The sequence below is a fragment of the Coenobita brevimanus genome, chromosome 77 (assembly GCF_032717465.1).
Source record: "Coenobita brevimanus isolate Jiangsu-jjx chromosome 77, ASM3271746v2, whole genome shotgun sequence".
Classification (NCBI taxonomy): domain Eukaryota; kingdom Metazoa; phylum Arthropoda; class Malacostraca; order Decapoda; family Coenobitidae; genus Coenobita; species Coenobita brevimanus.
The window spans coordinates 10,647,197-10,667,219 of NC_137030.1; positions in this window are offsets into that span (position 1 = coordinate 10,647,197).

A 20,023-nucleotide genomic window follows, 5' to 3' on the forward strand; every position below is an offset into this window, starting at 1 on the left:
CCTGCACTGCAGGTGGTCAGGCAGTTGCTGCACACTGTGCCTACGTTTCATGGAGGAATTGACCTGTCCAAACCTCTCCAGAAGGCCATAAATTACATCCTTCTCTAACTGCCTGAGGGATGTGCTGGTCTGTGTTATATCCTTGTACAGAAAGAAGGCATTCAGTACACAGATGTCCAGTACAAGTAGGAATGCCTTCTTATACCACTTACATCTCAGACAGCCGGTTGTGCCGATCGGCATATCTGATTTACTGACGAGTTGCATATTCACGTTATAGTCCAGAACATCATCAGGCTTGAAGACTGGCTGCCTCGTTCTTCTGTCGACCTTGCCTGTGTCAGTCAACTTACCTTCGTGGACCGTGGAGAGGACATTCACCTTTCTCTTATCATGCCAGTGAATTGCCAGGAGTTTACCTGATTGAAAGGTCCTGCACTCCTCCTTCACAGTGCCTTTGGGAAAGAATGGCCGATGTTTCCTCTTTGCACGCACAGTGCCACATGATCCAATTTGGTGTTCTTGCAAGTACTCTGCAAGACTTGATGCCGTGTAATAATAATCAATTTAAAGGATGTGGTTGCCACCGAAGTACCTGTCCATTAGTTTCATGACCACAGAGCCAAAGAAACCATGGGGATCGTCCTTCAACAACATCGCATCACTCGCTGTATACACAATGAAATCAAGCACGTACCCAGTCTTGCAATCACACAAGACAATGAACTTTATTCCGAAACGATATCTTTTTGATGGAATGTACTGAATGAAGGCAAGACGTCCCCTGAACAAAACAAGCGACTCATCGATAACAACCTTCTGAAATGGCCTGAATAATGGTCGAAAATTTTCCTTCATCATCTCCAGAATCGAGCGAATTTTCCACAGCCTATCATTCGGATGTGAGCCCATATTCATGGAGAAATGTAAGTACCTTAGGATGTCAAGATATCGGTCACGTGGCATATACTTACCAAATACTGGCGTTGCAGCAATATCGTCCACGAGCCAGTAATCGTGTATGTTATGTTCTCTATCATGAGGCATCAACATTGTCAAAGCTAGCCAAACATACATTTCACTAACATTCGTTGCAGTCCATTCCTTCATTTTCGCACTCTCTCTCACGTGCGAAGTTTCAGCCCAATTGCAACAGAAATCCCTGAAACAGCTCTCTTCTTTCACAATGAACTCCATTACTGCTGTTGTGAATAAAGCAAGGAAGAAGTCCACTGCAGAAGAAGCTCTGTTGCAGGGAAATTCTGGCTGCACACCTGCGTTTGTCACTAAACACAGGTATTTCAGGTTGAAACCCCGTCCCTTCCTCCCCCCAAAAGTTTTCAAACCTACCTGTCTGTGGCTCCTATCATGTCTGCCGTGCACGTGACCTGCCCTGTGCCCTGCCAAAGCCCCTAGCATGGCTCTTGGTGGCAATTCCGCCGACCCACTACTAGATGAGGCAGGTGATGATGCTGGTGATGGTGATCGTGGTGGTGATGGTGTTGGTGAAAGGCGTCAGCGGGCACGTGCCTGCCGGCATGCACCTGCACCAGATGGGCCAGGTTGTGGTGAAGTGGCACGGGTGAGGCAGGCCAGCGTGGCGCACCACGTGGTGAGGCAGGCTGGCGTGTTGAGGCGCATGGTGAGGCCCATAGTGATGTAGGCCAGTGTGGTGAGGCCTGTAATGATGCAGGCCTGCGTGGTGAGGCACGTGGTGAGGCAGATCGGCGTGGTAAGGCACGTGGTGAGGCCTGAAGTATGGCAGGTCGGTGTGGTGAGGCAGGTCGGCATGGTGACGCACGTGGTGAGACCTGGAGTGATGCAGGTCTGCGTTGTGATGCACGTGGCGATGCATAAAGTAATGCAGGCTGTGTAGGTGAACGTGGTGGTGATGGTGTATAGGTGGAAAATTCCACCCTACCCCGCTCTCGTGCCTGGCGGCTCAGCCTGCGGCATTTTCTCCTCCTGCCAGCCTCCTAGCTTCCTTCGCTCTCTACCTCCCCCGCCACTTTCTCCACTGTGCGCATATCACCCTCTGCAGGATCATCAACTACATCTGATCCTTCATCACCAGAAAAGGCTGATGATCTTGCAGACATAAAATATCGCTGCACAGTGGAGAATTCACGGTCACTCTCCCCCTCTGACGAGTATTTTTCCATACTCAGCATGGCTAAATCTCGTTCTTTAGAGGAGGAGTTACTTTCCCCACTCACAATCGGCGATAATGGTACATCTAACTCCCTCCCTATTGCACTATCACTTAGGCCTTTCCTCCGAGGGCCTTTGGACTTCATAGAAGCGGAAGTCGGAGGGTGCGGGTGAGCGGCCGAAGGTCTGGACACGGGAATATCTTTATGCGTAGGCCTATCCATCACGGAGGTACGCAGGCAACTGGAGCGTGACCAGGATGCATGTGGGGGGTTGCTAGCGGGCGCGGGTGGTAAAAATAATCAACTGAGTATTCAAACATTGGCGCAAATTACTAGATCATATACATGACCCCCGGACGGCCCTGGGAGGACATGTGTACATGTCACCTGGATGGGCTGGGTTAAGGCCGTAGCCATGACTTTGACTTAATTTCTAGATTGTTGGAACTTCGTAGCCATCATTTATATATATGAAACTCTTTAATCTTGTAATAGGTGAGTCTTGAGTTTTGGTTAAAATTATATTGGTAATTGAAGAGAAGGGGGAGTTAAAGATGAATACAGGGAGTTGATCTTGATTTATTATCTTCAGAGAAAGTCTAAGTTGAGCAGCGTATGTATTACAAGGGACTTAATATACTAACTAAGTCTAGTTGGACCCCTCTTCTTATTCGCTCTCTCCACTACCTGCCGGTTCTATGGCCAGTCCCTTTCTGAGCTCTGATTCCTACATTCTTGTTTAGCAGGGGTCGTGTCATGTGTGCTATACTGTTGTTGAAATGTTCTAGAAGCCTGTGTGTGTGTATGTGTGTATGTGTGTGTATGGTCACTAGGCGCTGTTTGTGGGCTATTGTGCTGGTATGAGACATTCTGGAGAGGTGATAACGTCATTTCCTTTTGGCCCCTGGGTTTGATATTGACCTAACCTCTAGACTATATATGTATGTTGCTAGCTATTATGTATTAAGATATTTTAGAGTTGTGACATTGCTTGGTCACGCAGCTGGCGGTCCTCCGACAGCAATCATCATTGACATATGCTAATCTATTAATACATAATATTCTTCTTCTTCACTCTTAATACATAATATTGATTATAATATTGTACAGATATAATATTCATTGTAATACTGCAATGATCCAGTAATATTACATTTTAAACAAGTTGTATACATAATTGAATAAATGCAATATGGTTAAATTGGTTATTGTATGACATTTTGTAAGATGTGTATGTATAATAGTAAAATGCATATATGTAAAAAAAAAAAGTTCAAAGTTAAGCTCATGGTAAGAGCTATTAATATTTCATATACTGTAAAGATAATGATACTGGTATACTTCTATATCATGTGTCATTCTTCCTTTTTTTTTTTTTTTTTTTAAATAAAATTAATACTATACTGTATACAAAATATGTACACTTCATTCAAGGGGGTTAACTTGAACGCTTACTCTACCCCCACTAAATATTAACTCCAAATTTGTAATTCTTGCATGCATTCTGTGCATTGCGAATAGCACTAATGCAAATACAATACAGAAGAATATAAAGACAGTAGGTGCTGGGCTATACACATAATATGGGTTGAACATACTCAGACTCAAATCTTCCCAGGGCTTCATTGTTTCATTGATCAGTTGCATAGTTTTAAACTTAGGTGAAGTCAACTTAATACTTGTGCTCATGTTTAAGTCCATATTAGGCAGTGGGTGGAAATGTTTGTGTGTATGATTGAGAATGGTGTAGTGATTGATGGTGGATAAAGTGGACATGGATGGTGTAAATACCGCACAGTAGTCTGGTGCTATGTATAATCCTGATGCTGAAGTATGAGATGGTGGTATATCTGGACAGACTATGTAAATTGATGTGTTATGAGTGAAATAGAAAAACTGTGAGTGTCCGATGCGTTGATGGTGTATAAGCTTATCTGGAGCAAAAGTGAAGTTGCTATGATTATGAATATTGTGATTTCTTATGATAGTCATTTCACAAGGGACTGTTTCAGTAGGCTGAAACGTGAAAATGTACGCAGGACAAAGGTGAACAGCATGTAAGAATGTGTGGCACTTTCGTTCAATTGTTTATTCACTTAGGAAAGTGACAGTGTTCTGTCTCTTGGAGACCGTGATGAGTTCGGTGTCTGTGTTGATGTTGATGATGACCAAAGTGTTGTTATTTTTAGAGGGGAAGGGGTGTATTTCGTAAACTGTGAACAGGTCGTCAGTTATGAATGGTACATGAACTACTACTGATGTTGGTGTTAGTGTTGCTTCTAAATATGGATAATATTGCATGAATTCCCTACTTCGGAACAAAGGCTTCAATTTATGTTTATGTATGCCCTGATTAATTATCTGACGTAGCTCATGAACTGGAAGTAAGTCAGTTGTGATGTTGCCATCACCGGGATTCGAAATTCCTTGTGTAAGTGCCCTGTAACGAACTCTAGTGTTGTCTAATTGGAGTAGAATTGTGTCAATGTGTTCCGTGATGATGGAGAAGTGTTGGAAAAGTGTTATGTTACCTTCCATGTCATTTATTTTATTCACACTTTTGAGAGCTATGTTTTCCTCCTTTTTCAAAGTTTTCACGATTGTCTTCATTACTGAGTTATGTCCTGCGATGAATTTATCTTGGTATGTTTGTGGTGTTGATGTGGATGTGATAGGAAGCGTTATGAGGAACACACTGAGGTGGTTTGGCCATGTGGAGAGGATGGAGGGTGAAAGACTGACGAAGAGAGTGTATGTGAGTGAGGTGGAGGGGGAAAGAGGGAGGGGGAGGCCGAGGATGAGATGGAGAGATGGGGTGGAGAGGTATATGAGAGAGGGGGGTGTGAGTTGGGAGCAGGGCAGTGAAATGGCGGGGGACAGGGCGACTTGGAGGCGATTTGTTTGTGGCCACCCCAAACGGGATTGAGGCGTCTGGCAATAGATAGATAGATAGATGTTAGTACCTGAGCTATTTTATTAAATTTGTTGTTTATTTCTTGAAGGTCTTCCTCTGTAGCCAATCCAAAGATGTTCCCAAGAACTGCACCACCCAGGTCGAACAAACCGCGCTTTTGGCGAGAATGTGTGATGTTATTCTTGTCGCTCAATACCTCCGTTCCATGAGATGGGAAATCTTGGATCATGATGAGCATAGTTGACTTAGCTTGTTCTATGTTCCATTTCGCTAACTTAACTATTTCATCCACTTCCTTTGTGTTATGTGCTTGTGAAACATAGCCTCCTACCATGAAGTATAATGTTCTCATGGGTCTCGCGATGTTTTCTAGATAACAAGGTAATTCATATAAGTAATCCAGACTGATTTCAGTACTCATGACATCTTTTACGATTGACGTCGTGGCCGTTGGAGCTATGAGGCATCGTTGCCGTACTATGTGTTGGGGGCCTAAGTGAGCATATCCTCTAGCTATGTAGAGGAGAATCCATAGCATAAGTCTCTTCATTGTTACCTACCGACAAAAAAATCTATTAATCTTCTAATATGGTCATGCTGTGGTCGATGATAGTGATGATGTGCGTTACGGCTGACTAACGTAGAACAATAACTTGATTATTATTTCATTTATAGAAGGAGTTTAACCCCTTAACCACGGGGCGTCACTTTCACGACACTTGGAAGCAAGGGATCATACTGCGGGGTGACACTTTTGTGATTCTGTGTTATTTTGAATTCGCCCAGGCTTTCAAGTGGTGGCTTGTATCATCTGTCAGTACTGCCAATGTCCAACACTAGTCAGCACTCCTAATCTCATCTGTACTCCCATCCATTGTTGACAATTTAGCCATTTCTCCCCATTCTTGACTCCCCTCTCTACCTCTCCTCCATTACCCTATCCTCTCGCCTGCCCAGCCGTGCTACGCTAAGTAATTCTTCCTTGGAATTTTTCACTGATTTCATCCATTGAAATAAGCCCTCTGCCCTATTCTTATACCAAATAATATATACAAGAAAGAAATAAGGTAAGTGAGAGTGCCATACACCTAGAATTGGCTAATTATCACCTGACAACACCTCACATGCACTCGTTCGCTAGTTTTCGCTGTTTATTTCCCCTTGAAATATGCTGTATAATCTATTTTCGTAATAAATATATACCGGTATATAAGAAATGAAGGGAGAAGCCTAAGTGATATTTACATTCACCTGGAACTACCTAATTATTGCAGGCCACCACACTGTATTCTATAATAAGTAAATCTTCCCTGGAATTTTCCACTGATTTCATCCATTGAAAAAAGCCCTATGCCCTATTCTTATACCAAATAATATATACAAAAAAGAAATAAGGTAAGTGATAGTGCCATACACCTGGAATTGGCTAATTATCACCTGACAACACCTCACGTGCACCCGTTCGCTAATTTTCGCTGTTTATTTCCCCTTGAAATATGTCGTATAATCTATTTTCGTAATAAGTATACATATAAGGAGGGAAGGGAGAAGCCTAAGTGATATTTACATTCACCTGGAACTACCTAATTTATTATGTATTGTCTTGGTTTCCTGCCAATCATTTCATTGCTATATATTAGCAGGTCTCACAGAGCTGAAGTTGGTAGTATTGCACTCACCCTAGCCAGGCGGCAGGAGGCCACTACTATCAGTCCCTGTCGTCTTTGAAAGTGAAGGTACGTCTGATTAGCTCATGCTAACTTCCGCCGCTTTTCAGCTCCATGCAAAGGGCCCTGTGACCTTTACCCCCTACTAAACCTCGTGTGGAAAGAGGTAAAGGGCTGACAATTGATAGAGAGTGACTACGATCTTTTTATTGAGTAAAACAGTGCAAGTGGAATTGTAAATAATATGTAAATAATGTGTAAACAGCAAGTGAAAGCAGTGAATGTAAATATAAGTGAACAGTGGACAATAGTTTTATAAGTTACTTCAAGTGGCAGTGCATAACACAGTGTAAATAAAATAGAAATGTAAATAATGTAAATAAAATAGAGAATGTAAATAGAAATGTAAATGAGTAGCATTATAAGAATACGAGTATATATTCTAGGAGTAATGAAAGTGAAAGTTTCACTCTAGCATGTATGAGTACTATGAGTTATGAGAGTGAAAGTGACATTCACTCTCAATGCTAATATACAGGACGAGAAAGTGAATGCTACGTATTTTACTGAAAGAAATTGAATCCCTACAGTGACAGTGAACTACTATTACTGAAGGAAACTTATGGATAAAGACTGTAGATATATATATAAGTGTTATATAGTAACAGAAATATAAACTGTGAGTGTTTTTATGAATAATAGACAACACTAGCAGCGAACGATCGGAAGTGGGATGGTCATATGCCCTCGTAATTTTCATTGCTTTCACAGTGTTTTTTTTTTTTTTTTTGAGTATGGATTCCAAACTATTTGAGAATCATACAATAGTGTTTCTAGTGATAATATTAGGCTGTGGTAATCATATTACGAGTTGTCGGGAAGTGTAAAGTGGAGACTTCGTTACCTAACTTCGGAGGTCTCCACAAGTCCTTACGGTACTAGACGAAGGCTCAACAAACACCCAAGGAGAAAGCTAATGGTATGTGCCATAAGTAAATGGGTTAAATCGATATTTAAATCTCGTAAATGATGTACTGTAGATTTTACTGGAACAGTTACACCTATGTTTGATTGTTTGGTATATGACCTTAATTTATTTTTGTAATTATTGTTGTTTTCTTGATTGGTTTCATGAGTTACGTTCGGTTGTTCAGTTGTATCCGAGGCTGAGGATAGTTCCCTTGAAACTCGTTTTAAATGGTCAATATGAACTTGTTTCTCTTCGCCACTTTACAGTGACCTAATTAAACTTTGTTTGCTTTTATGTTACTTACTCTGTACGGGCCCTCAAATTCTGGGGATAATTTATTGTCTCAAGTGTGAATGATACCATAAACAATGTCTCCTAAGCTGATAGACGAGTCTTTTGCCTTATTATTAAGTGCCTCCTTCATTTCTTCCTTGGATATCGTTAATTGTTTTTTTGACTCTTTTGTGTATGTCCTGGAATTCACGTAAACGGAGTTTAGAGTAATCATCGTAATTGTATATGGGCAGGCTGTCACCTTCTAAGAGCTCATATGGTAGTTTTTGATCTGTCCCATATATAATTAAATGTGGTGTGTCACCTATGGATTTATTTATAGATCCATTAACTTAGGCTTCTACTCTGGGAACCCAATCATCCCAGCTTTCATAATTTTCATTGAGAATGTGTCGTAGCACATCTAATACATTTTTGTTTTGTCTCTCTACTAACCCATTAGATGCTGGGTGATAGGCTAAAACGTTAACCTTTTTGATATTGTATTGTTTACATATTTCTTCAAGATATCGGAATTAAATTCTCCTCCATTATCACTTACTAGTACCTTTGGGGTAGTAAAGCGACATATTACATTATCTATTATTGCCTTTCCTACTGTCTCTGCCGTTTTATCTTTAATTGGGGCTAAAATTACATAACGGGAAAAATGATCCGTTGCTACGAATAGGTATTGGTTATTATTGTATGATAATGGCATCTTGAGTAAATCAACAGCGACAACGTCCCATGGTTGATGTGGTACAGGGTAATTACCCATCGGTGCAGGTGAAATTGGGTATCCTTTGTGTTTTGCACATGATTCGCATCTGTCTATATGATTGTTCATTTCCTTTCGTAATGATGGCTAGTAATATAACAACTGGGCTTGTTTGAATGTCCTATCCTTTCCAGGATGTCCTGCATGTGGGCTATCGTGTATCGTTCGTAATACTTCGGGTGTCATGTCATTAGGTACTACCAGTTGGTTATTATTTCTTTGGCGTTTTGGTTGTCCTGGGTTGATCTTGTATAAAGTATTATTGACTACTGTGAATTGTTCGAATGGTACATGTAGTTTGGGTAATTGTATGTCATATCCACTTTCTAATTTGTATATAACTTTAGACCATGTTGGATCAAGTCTTTGTGCTTTTGCGATATCATCGTGGTTTGGGATATCTCCTTTGAGATCTAATGCCGTGACCTGAATTGTGTTCGGGTTCTTCTTGATTTTGTTGCTATATTAGGTAACGTGGGGTCTGACAGACCCCACGGAAAAAAAAAAAAACTTCCGTTTGAGATATTTCAAAATGCTTCAATACACAAATAATTCAATCCCTTATCTGTAAATAGGGCCAGAAAAAATAAAGTTTAATCGAAAAAATATATATTTTTTTAAAGTTTATACAAAAATGGTTAAATTTTAGGTATAAAAATTTTAAAATTAATTCTTGCAAAATTGAAAAGTAATATCATAATTCTTTGGGTGGTCTGCAGTAGACCGATGTTGGGAACTTCTGTATACAAAAGGAGAAAGACAGCAAATTGAAATAAAAAAAATCACAAGAGGGCTCAACTGAGGTTACATTATAGGTAATTTGGGGTCTAACATACCCCAATGGCTCTATAGAGCAAAATCAGATCCAGGTACAGCTATGACCCCATCATCCCCATGAAGAGATATCACTAGGCAGGAAGGTAATGAGACGGACAGATCTGTAGACCTTATGCTCATATTTTTAAAAATTAAATTTTGGGGACTGGGGTCTCTGAGACCCCACATTACCTATCTAGGGCTAGATAATGCGTCGCCTACTAGATTAATTTTGCCTTGTATGTAATGAATATGTACATTGTAGTTTTCGACTACATTTCCATCTTGCTCTCCTCCAAGAGAGGAGTTTTTCTTTAAACATACCCACTAGCGGTTTATGGTCAGTGAAAAAGTGTATTTCGTAACCATATACCAAATCTCGAAACTTTTGTAATGCAAAAACCACTGCAAATGCCTCTAAGTCTGTAGTGCAATCATTTTTCTCTGCAACTTTTATTTGTTTCTGGCAAATGCAATTGGTTGATTCTGTCCTCTTTTATCTTCTTGCATCAGTACAGCCCCTAATCCTTTAACTGACGAGTCTGTACAGATAATAAATGATTTTGTGGAATCCGGATATGCCAAACAAGGTGCATTTGTTAATTTAATTTTTAATTTGTTAAATGCTTGTTTATGTTCTTCTTCCCATTGGAATATGGCATTATTTTTGAGTAGTTGGAATAGAGGAAAGGCTATATGAGAGAACTGTTGTACGAATGACCTATAGTACCCAGCTAGACCTAAAAGTTGTCTAACTTCGTCATTCGTAGTGGTTCAGGAAAGTCTCTCTGCCTGTATTTTGTCATCAGTGGTGTGAATACCATTGCATCTTCATTTGTGGCCTACGAAATTTATTTCCTTATGCAAAATTTGCATTTAGAAAGCTTAATTTTTAAACCAGCATCACCAGGCTTTTGTAAGAGTAGGTCTAATTTATGGAGATGTTCTGTGATATCTTTCGTTGCGATGATAATATCGTCAAGATAAACAAATATTCTTTGTCCTAAAATTCCGGACAATACGTAATTCATAAGACGCTGGAATGTGCCCGGGGCTGTCCTCAGTTCCATTGGCATCCTTTTATACTGATAGTGTCCTCTATTTGTGGAAATTGCAGTGTATTTACGTGACTACTGATCTACAGGAATTTGATAATAAACACTTAGCAGATCGATCGTGGAAAATACATTATTTTCTGATCCAGTATTCTGTAGGATGTCGCTTAGCAATGGCATGGGAAATCGGTCTGGGATTCTGGGATTGTTTAGTTTACGGTAATCTACTACCGCATGCATTTCTCCATTTTGTTTGGGCACGAAGAATAATGGGGGATTCCACGGGGAGACTGATGGCTCAATAATTCCAAGTTTTAACATTTCATCGACTTACTGGTTTGCGAGTAAAAGCTGAGATTGTGGGATCTGGCAGGCCTGTACGAAAATTAGTGGTGTATTTGGGTGCACATTAATCTTGTGATTAATCAGGTTAGTACACCCTAAATGTTCTCCGGGTAATGCTACGGTGTCCCTGTGTGTTTCCAACAGGGTTAACAAATCATTTTCTTCATCAAATTCACCTGAGTGAATTAAATTCTCTTTTATGCTTTCTCTATCCGTAGATTTTATCTCACTTGTCACTCCAGCTACAACTATTTCCTTCACAGGGGCGGAACATTTTTCAATATTAACTATTCAAGTCCCCTTTTTCAACTGTACTTCCCCATTCATGTGATTAATTAAGAATATCCGAGTTTACCCTTTGTCGTTCATCTGACATAATGCCTTTTCTACTGACAGTCCCTTTACATTCATAAAATTCTTCTAAGACAAGAACAGTACTATTCCGTAACTTGCTCTTTATGGTAACTTTCATATAGGAGTTAGGTGGTATAACTAAATCATTGGTGAGATGGGCGGGAAAAACTGATAAATTAGTACCGTTACCTGGGTTTCTAGTCCTGGTAGCGGATTCTGAAAGGTGTCTGGGTTACGAGAAAATCTGCGAGAACTTTTGTGATGTGCGTACAAGGTTTTGATAAGTGGTATTCTGGAGAGTGTTGTACGACAATCTTAAGACCAACACCAGGTTGCGCCAGCGCAAGTGTTGACCAGTCAAGGAGCGGAAGGTTTCTCTATTTAAACCTGAGTAACCAATCACAGTACACCAGAGTATGACGTCACAGTGGTAGCAGACGATGTTTCCACACCGCCAGTCATAATTTCCACGACGGTATTGAAGCAGTGGAGGACCACCAAAATATTATGTATAGAAGGGCAGTGAACTTCTCAGAGGAAGAAATAAGTGCGCTGATTCATAATTGTTTCGACATTGTGTCATGTAGGCTATAACCATATTTTAGATGAGTTTCTTCTTTACACTGGCTTGTTTAATCGAATTTTTGTGAACATTGTATCATTAGGCTGTAATTGATTTGCAGTAAAGGCAATATTGGCCGACAATGCTAGTTTTACCACTTATGTCGAGGTAGTACTTGCTCCGTTATAGTATTCTGGCATCGTCTACGACGATCTGCTGCCACTTGTACTTATTATTTTTTGAAAAATCGCAACAGTTGTATGCATTTAAGGATTAGTTGTGTCCCCCCCTGTGGCGGGGGGGACACAACCTGGCCGCACTATGGGGTGGTGCTACTACTCTGCGGCCGGGTTGTGTTAGGAAGAATACTGCCACCGTATTCCCTGCGTGTCGTAAAAGGCGACTAAAAGGGGCGGGGTGAGGGGACTAGGGACCCCCTCCTCTGTTTTTTAGTTCCTAAAAAGAGACAGGCCAGAGAAAGGGACGGGGGATGGAGTTATCCCCGTACCCTGAAGATTGGGTCTATGAATGTGCGTGGATGTAGTACAATTGAGGCTAAAAGGGAGGAGATTGGGAGAATGTTTGTGAGAAGAAAGTTGGATGTGTTAGCTTTGAGTGAAACGAAGATGAAAGGGAAGGGGGAATATATGTTTGGAAGTGTGAATGGAAGATTGTCAGGTGTTGATAGAGGAAGGGCAAGAGAAGGTGTGGCCTTGTTAGTGAGTCCGGAAGTGCAGCAGTGTGTGATTGAATGGAAGGAGGTGTCATCGAGACTGATGTGGGTGAAAGCGAAATTTGAACGTGAGTTGTGGGTGTTTGTGAGTGCATATGGGCCTGGTAGTGAAAGGGATGAACAAGAGAGGGAGTCTTTCTGGAATGATGTTGATGAGTGTCTGCAGAGTTTTGGAGCGAATGTGAATGTGGTAATGATGGGAGATCTGAATGCTAGAGTGGGAAATGTAGCAGTTGAAGGCGTAGTTGGTATGCATGGTGTGCCTGGAAGAAATGAAAATGGGGAACGAATGATAGCGATGTGTGCTGAGCGAGAGATGGTGATTGGGAATACGCTGTTTGAGAAGAAAGATATTATAAGTATACATGGGTGAGACAGGAAGGTGGAAGGGTTGTTGATAGAGCCTTGATGGACTATGTGGTTGTGTCTAGGAATGTAATAGGAAGATTGTTGGATGTGAGAGTTCTGAGAGGGGAGGGTGGAGGTATGTCTGACCACTACCTGGTGGAGGGAAAGTTAAGAGTAGGTAAGAGATGGGTGAGAGCTAGGAGGGTTAGGTGTGGCAGGGAGGTTTTGAAAGTGAGTGAGTTGGATAAAAGAGAGAAAAAGATAGAGTATCAGGAGAAATTGAAAGATGAGTGGAACGCAGTGAAAGATCGGGAAAATGGCAGCGTGGAGGAGGAATGGCAGTTGTTTAAGAGTGCTGTGGTGGAGCATGCAGAAGAGGTGTGTGGTGTGAGACGTGTGGGTGGTGGTGTAAGAAAAGGAAGTGAATGGTGGTGCGAGGAAGTAAGTATGGCTGTGGCTGAGAAGAGACGTGCATATGAAGTGTGGCTGCAGAGGAAGGATGAGATGTCATATGAAAGGTATAAGGAAAAGAGGAATAGAGCGAGAAAGGCTGTGCGTGATGCTAAAGTGGCAGCAGATGAGAGGTGGGGTAGGCGGCTGACAGAGAATTTTCAACAGAATAAGAAAATGTTTTGGAAGGAGGTGAAAAGGGTGCGAAAGGGAGTGTCTGGGAAGGAAGAACGAGTAAAAGCAGAGGATGGAAGGATGTTAATTGAGATGGATGCAGTAAGGAAGAGATGGGCAGAGTATTTTGAAAGATTGTTAAATGTAGAGGAGGAAAACGTGGCTGAGATTGTGGCAGATAGAAGGGTGCAAGGAATAAATGTGTTGGGAGAGTTGAATGATTCTCTGATCACGAAGGAGGAAGTGGAGAAGGCAGTAAAGGAGATGAAAACAGGGAAAGCTGCAGGTATGGATGGGTGTGCTGTGGAATGCCTGAAGGGTGGTGGAGTGACTATTGTTGACTGGTTAGTAAGATTATTGAATGTGTGCTTTGAGAAAGGTATGGTGCCAATTGACTGGGCAAGTGCTTGTGTGGTCCCGTTGTGTAAAGGCAAGGGTGATAAGTATGAATGTACTAGCTTTAGGGGTATAAGTCTGTTGAGTGTTGTAGGTAAAGTGTATGGTAGAGTGTTAATTATGAGAGTTAGAGAGGGTACAGAGGGAGTGATTAATGATGAGCAGTGTGGCTTTAGGAGAGGGAGGGAATGCGTTGATCAGGTGTTTGCTGTGAGACAAGTGTGTGAAAAGTATTTAGCGAAAGGCAAGGATGTGTTTTGGGCATTTATGGATTTAGAGAAAGCGTATGATAGAATTGATAGGGAGGCTTTGTGGACTGTTTTAAGATTGTATGGACTTGATGGTAGGTTACTAAAAGGGGTGAAAAGTTTTTATGTAAATAGTAAAGCGTGTGTAAGAGTGGGAAATGCTGTGAGTGATTGGTTTCCCGTGAGAGTGGGGCTGCGACAGGGATGTGTGATGTCGCCTTGGTTGTTTAATATTTACATGGATGGTGTTGTAAGGGAGGTGAATGCAAGAGTTTTAGGTGGTCTGAGTCTGGTAAATGTTGATGGAGGAGAGTGGAATCTGAAGCAACTGCTGTTTGCAGATGATACTGCATTGGTGACTGATTCAGAGGAGAAATTGAGACAGTTGGTAGAGGAGTTTGGAAGGGTGTGTGAAAGGAGGAAATTGAAAGTAAATGAGAATAAGAGTAAAGTGATGAAGTGTACGAGGTTGATAGATGGTAGGGGGATGAATATAGTTTTGAATGGTGAGTTGCTTGAGGAGGTAGATTGTTTTAAATATCTAGGGTCACATGTTGCTGTGGATGGAAGAATAGATGCAGAAGTGAAGTTTAGAATTAATGAAGTAGGAAAGGTGCTGGGAGGAATGAAAAAAGTGTTTAAATGTCGTTCGCTTAGAATGGATGTAAAGAGAAGGCTGTATGAGGGTGTTGTGGTACCGACTGCGTTATATGGGGCTGAAACATGGAATATGGGTGTAGCAGAAAGGAAAAGTTTGAATGTAATGGAGATGAGATGTCTGAGGAGTATGTGTGGAGTGACGCGTATGGATCGAGTGCGAAATGATGAAGTGCGAAGGAGAACTGGAGTTGTTCGGGAGATGGCTGGTAGAGTTGAGCAGAGGGTGTTGCAATGGTTTGGGCATATGGAGAGAATGGATAATGAGCGATTGGTGAAAAAGATAACTAGATCTGATGTGAGAGGTATAAGACTGAGAGGAAGACCACGAATAGGATGGATGGACAGTGTGAAGAGAGCGCTGGATGCGAGAGGGATGTCTGTTGAGCAAGGAAGAGTGGCTGTGCGTGACAGAAATAAATGGAGAGAAATTGTGAATGAATAAGTGATGACGCAGCCCTGAGGGGATATTCTCCCGCATTTGGTCTGATCAGCTAGTCAGGTCAGGTGCGGGTAAGGGGATGGGTCTGTTATGATGTGGCAGGGGTAAACCAGTTCTGCTGTCGGGCCCTGCTGTGGATGTCACTGCTTGCATTGCGCAGTTGACCCTTGTGCGGTGTGATGCGGTGAGGATCTGTCCGTTCTCCCCTTTGGGGCTAAGATGCGAATGAATGTGTTTGAATGAATGAGTAAATGGAGAGTGAGTCGTCCTGTCTCGGCTACCTCCCTTTCCTTGGGGGAAGCAGCCTAGGTATATAGATAGATAGATAGATAGATGATTTAATTCTGAGGATTTGGGGGATGTTTGAGCTACAATATTTGTAAAAATAGGAGAGTTATAAGGCTTACGATGTACTTAGGGCTGCCCCTCACATGGCGCAACTCTACGAGGAGAGTTGACAACGCTGCATAGGGTTTGCGCTCGTTTTCTAGGGCTCCAGAATATGCACTTAAGTGACAAGTTGCTTTTACGCCCAAAGATGGTGGATTTGCGAGGATTTTTGAGCTTTCAGAATCCGCCCCCTGGAGGCTGGGGGTGGGGGGAGTGGATCTATACACTCATCTGTTTGTGTATGTTTGTTTAAGCTTTTAATATTACCAATTCTTTTTGGTTCTCTTTTACTAATCGGTGAGGGCTGTGACTGTATTTCCTCTATGAATTCATTAACAAAGTCTGTTCCATTCATTTGTGGGAGTAAAGTTATTTTCTCTGTTCTCATGCATCTTAAGCCCAGTAACATATGAGCTTTAATTGCTAAGTTTTCAACGATATAGAAAAATGCAGATATTGGTCTTGTAGTCTCTGTGAAACTGATGTTTAACCGTATCATACCTTTTACTGTGATTAGTTTGCCATCTACCCTATATAAGTCTAAATCAGATTCTTCCAGAAAAGTTACTTTCTTCTTATTTCTAAAAATTCAATCTATTTGTTCTTGTGTTATTAAGTTCACTGGAGAGCCTGTGTCCAAAAATAAGGAAACGTTTTGATCCTCACATACAGCTGGTATCAAGAAACACTCATTTCCCAATATGCCTCCTATGTGAATTTTATACTTGGTTTTATTTGTGTTTGTTCATTTTTTGTCGTGACTTGGTCTTCCCCTGATTTGAGAATGGACACTAGTTTTTCTACTGTTTTGCAGTTATTGGTCCAGTGCCCTTCGCACCAATGATGCCTACAGTAGGACCCAAATCCTTGTGTCTTTTGTCTATCCTCTTTTGTTTTGATAAAACATTCATTCCTTGTGTGTCCTGGTTTTGCACAATAATGACATAGAATGGACATATCTCCTGACTGTGATCTGTGAGATGACTTCCCATATTTAGTGGTGTCTGTGGCCCGAGATCTGCTCGGGCTGCGCGGAAACTTATGAAACTGCCGGTGGCTTGGTGTTTGTGATCGATGCCTCGACACGTTTGGTTGTTTGCTCTGCCTGCTTTCGGGTCGCGATCGATTTTGTTCTCTGTTTGAGGTAGTTGTAGCTGTCGTCACAGCTGATACTGTCTCAGGCCCTCTCATTCTACTAGAATGTGATTGTGGTTCGATCACCCTTGCTTTGCTACACTGCATATCTACCTCGTTCATTAAGTCTAGTAAGCACATACCTGGGGTGTACGCGATCGTCTTGGCGATCTTCAGGGTCCTATCAGGTAATTTACACAAGGCAGCTACATAACCAGTGATGTCCATGACGAGGTCTGGGGACATCTTTCCATCTCCTGTTATCCAGTTTGAGTTTTCTAAGGTAGCTAATAATATTCTTTTGATCGTGGAGACATGTGCAGTTATTTCACTGAGCGCATGATTTGTAGTGTGCTCCCTTACAAGATCTACAATCTTATGTAATTCTGGGATTATACCTGGCAAAAAGTTCATACCTCCAGAAAATTTCTTCAAAAATTCAGTTTTAAATTCATCATATGTCTTAGCTCTGAGGAGCTTATCTGACCTTGACAAGTCTCCTGCTGGGCACCTTTCCTGACTAATCCAAGAGGAAAGAATAGCAATTTTCTCTTGTCAATCTTTAATGTGTCTTTTAATGAAGATCTGTTCGCACTGATTGACCAAGGAAATGATGTCAATGCAATCATTTTCTGTGCCAGAGAATTTCGGGGCAGTTTTATCCTCATGGTAAACGAATATCTGAGCTTGATCTGTGGTATTCATTTTCACTGGTTGCTCTGTTAATTTAACTGGGACTTGTTTATCGTTGTGTGAGGGAATAGTGGAATTGGTTTTCCCTGAACGATGAACTATATCAAGTATATTTTCATAGGTATGCAAGGCAGAGACTAAGTCCTCACTTGCTACATCAAAGGGGGTTTGCCAATCATCATCATCATCTAGAACTTAGGTATTTGTTTCTTTATCTGTAGTTCGTGGCGAATTTTGTAGGGTGGGTGTGTTGCCCTGGTGCTTTCCTAATTGTGTATCCGCAGTGAACGCTAACTGTGTATCATCTGGTACTAACGCGGGTGGAGGCGAAAATATTCCTGTCATATCACTCAGCTAAAAAGAATTCATTTTGCTAAGGAATGGTGTTATGAAATACGTCTTTTGTTTATGTCCTAACTAAATAGCTGAGTAAATGAGTTGTAATAAATGATAGTGAGTGTATAAGTATATACATAAAAATAAGTAAAGGAGTTGATTGTACCTAATTTAAGCACTGAGAAGAAATGAGTAAGTATAATTACACCCACTTGATACAGATGCCACTCAGAGAGGCGTGTCGAAGCAACTGTCGATCTCGGAAGATAAATGCAGAATTAATGAAGATCTCCTCTCGATAATTCTAGGGCTGTGTTGATGGACGATATTACTCAGGAAATTCCACGACCTGGTGCATGTAATGGTTAACAGCCGTAGTCACAGGCGAACCTCACCATAGAACGTTGAATTTCCACTCAATACTGTGAAAATAAATGAGTATGGGTAGGAGCTATGTGAATAATGAGTAACGAGTAGTGGGTGAGAAGTGCCTGGTGTCAGTCACACGTTGACTGGCGTGGCGTGGTCTCAGCAAACACGCATGGCGACGTCATTTCAGCAGATACACATGGTGACGTCGGCTTCCCACACTGGTAGCTGTGGTGAGTAACTGAGTAGCAATGAGTCACCTGAGTGAGGAAAGGTGAGTAAGATGCTTTATAAATGTGGCTCTGGTGTTTGCTGTGTGTCTTGACCTCTGCATCAGCGATGGAGGTAGAGGGACGGTAGGAGAGAGAATGTTCGGGATCTAGTGCTTGTTGCTTTGTTCTTGCTTTTCGTTTACTTGTTTTGTTTTTTATTCTTCTCTCTGCTCCTTGAAGTTGCGTGAAGAAGATTACAGAGTTGTCCTGTAGACTTGTTATTTGTAGTTAATCGTAGAGCTTGTTGATCCTCACTCGTAACTCGTCGTTGCTACTGTATGCTCGTAGGCTTGTAGACTCGCAGACACGTAGACTCATTCCTCTTATTGTATACTCGCTTGCTTGATCGTAGAATTGTAGTAATGCAGAATCAGCTGTAGAATTGGAGCTGACCTTGGTTACAGTTTTGCCTGCTTTTGTAGAAATGATGTTTCTTAGAGGTAGAGTCGATCGTCACTGCCACCATTTAATGTTGAAACTTCGTAGCCATCATTTATATATATGTAACTCTTTAATCTTGTAATAGGCGAGTCTTGAGCTTTGGTTAAAGTTATTTTGGTATTTTGAAGGACAGGAGGAGTTAAAGATGAATACAGGGAGTTGATCTTGATTTATTAGAGAAAGTCTTAGCTGAGCAGCGTATGTATTACAAGGGACTTAATATACTAAGTCTAGTTGGACCCCTCTTCTTATTCGCTCTCTCCACTACCTGCCGGTTCTATGGCCAGTCCCTTGCTGAGCTATGATTCCTACATTCTCGTTTAGCAGGGGTCGTGTCACGTGTGCTACACTGTTGTTGAAATGTTCTAGAAGCCTGTGTGTGTGTATGTGTGTGTATGGTCACGGGGCGCTGTTTGTGGGCTATTGTGCTGGTATGAGACATTCTGGAGAGGTGCTAACGTCATTTCCTTTTGGCCCCTAGGTTTGACATTGACCTAATCTCTAGACTATATATGTATGTTGCTAACTATTATGTATTAAGATGTTTTAGAGTCGTGATAAGATTACCTCTGTATGTTAGCAGCTATTATGTACTGTATTACGATATTGTAGAGTCCTGACAACAGCAGACCACCACCGAAGGAATTAGTGTCAACACAGTCCACATAAACAACTTACAAGTTATAGTAAACCTCTGAATCAGGTGGCATAGTGACTGATTTATTTTTGCTGTCTCCAGACGATATTATTTAATTTTGGATACAATTTGCGAACTTGAGGTGTTAGATTAAATCCTTCATAACCCCTTTCTGTGCGAGGGGTATTGCTTAGGCTGAAGAAAATCGTCTGAAGTTTGCAAGAATAATGCGGAAAATGCTGTCAGTGGCCTCAGTGAAGGAGTTAAGGTGTGTCATGTGAGGAAAATTCACTAGAAAGAAAGAAGTTTGGAAGCCTCCTGAAGATATGAGAAAAAAACCTTGGTGCATCATAGCCACCTCCTCCCTCTCTCTGCCCCCGCCTCCAGTCGCCTTCCTGCTTCTCTTCTCCCCC